The sequence below is a fragment of the Eurytemora carolleeae genome, unplaced genomic scaffold (genome assembly GCF_000591075.1).
Source record: "Eurytemora carolleeae unplaced genomic scaffold, Eaff_2.0 scaffold271, whole genome shotgun sequence".
NCBI lineage: Eukaryota > Metazoa > Arthropoda > Copepoda > Calanoida > Temoridae > Eurytemora > Eurytemora carolleeae.
The window spans coordinates 149,259-150,674 of NW_019396164.1; positions in this window are offsets into that span (position 1 = coordinate 149,259).

The window sequence follows — 1,416 nt, forward strand, 5'->3', positions numbered from 1 at the left end:
TGGTTGTAAACCCAAAAAACGGTTGTATGTTTTGTTTTCGGTTACGTAAGAACAGCTGATTAGCGATGGTTATGTAATATTCTCCGTAAATCCTTTTCTCTGATTGGTTCAGATTTTTCCCGGGAAATTCAAATTTAAAATTGAGAAAGTTTAATATTTAAGTAGCTATTCATTATTTTACAGAACTTTTAACCACGAACTTAAAATTCGCGCATTCTTTAGTTTTAGACTCTGATGGCGTAAACCTTTGAATCTTAAACTCAGACTATTTGATTTAACAAAACTTCTAGTTTTAAGTATGTCAGGTTGCAAAAATATAAAAATTAGAATTTTTAAATTTTAAAAAAAAATAATGTTCTGCGTAACCCCTTCTGTATTAGCCCCCCTGGTAAGACTAACTATGCAAAGTTTTAATCACACTGCTCGGATTGATTGATTGATTAATAATTATATGTTTTGCGCATATTCACGGTAATTAATCAGATAGTTAATTAAGCAAACTTTTTAAGATGATTAATGTAAAAATATATTTATTTATAATATATTTTCTCTCCTTATACGGATATAAAAAAGAAAACAAATAATTTGTACATTTTATTGAAAAATTTAAAAAATTTACAAAATTTATAATTTATGAATAAAATATTGAGCTTATTTCAAAATTTATTTTCGTTGTTACCAAATGTATGTTTTGCTTCGCATTTGTATCAGTTTAAAAGTTTCTGTGAAAATCATAAGATTTTTTTTTTATTTAAATAGGTATTTTTGTTCAAAGTAATAATCTCAATTGGTATTCTCCTAAATTTTATTTTTCCTAAATTTTATGACCCGCAGATCTTTAAAGAGAATGTAGACGAATTGTAGAAGTATAAAGAGAATGTAGACGAATGTAGACTTATTAAGGGAATGTAGAATAATGTAGACTTATAAAGGGAATGTAGAAGAATGTAGACGTATAAAGGGAAAGTAGACAAATGTAGACGTATAAAGTGAGTGTAGAAGAATGTAGTCAAATGTAGACGTATAAAGGGAATTTAGACAAATGTAGACGTATAAAGGGAATGTAGTCAAATGTAGACGTATAAAGGGAATTTAGACAAATGTAGACGTATAAAGGGAATGTAGACCTCGAGGTCCTATTTCCATTGATATTTCTAACGCATTCGTCTGAACAAAAATGCTGAAGATGTTTTCAACTTGGAATAGTAATGATTTTCAATTGGGATTACTGAGCTGGGAACTTTAGAATGGTGGATATCGAGATCAATGCTGCTTGATCGTCGCTATTCCTTAATATCAAGACTAACCTAATCTTGTACTTGTATCCTGAAAAATGTAAAAAATTCAACTGATCAGAGTCGCGTATCAGAAGCATGGAAATTTGAAATTTTGCGCGCCATTTAAGATCAATATACA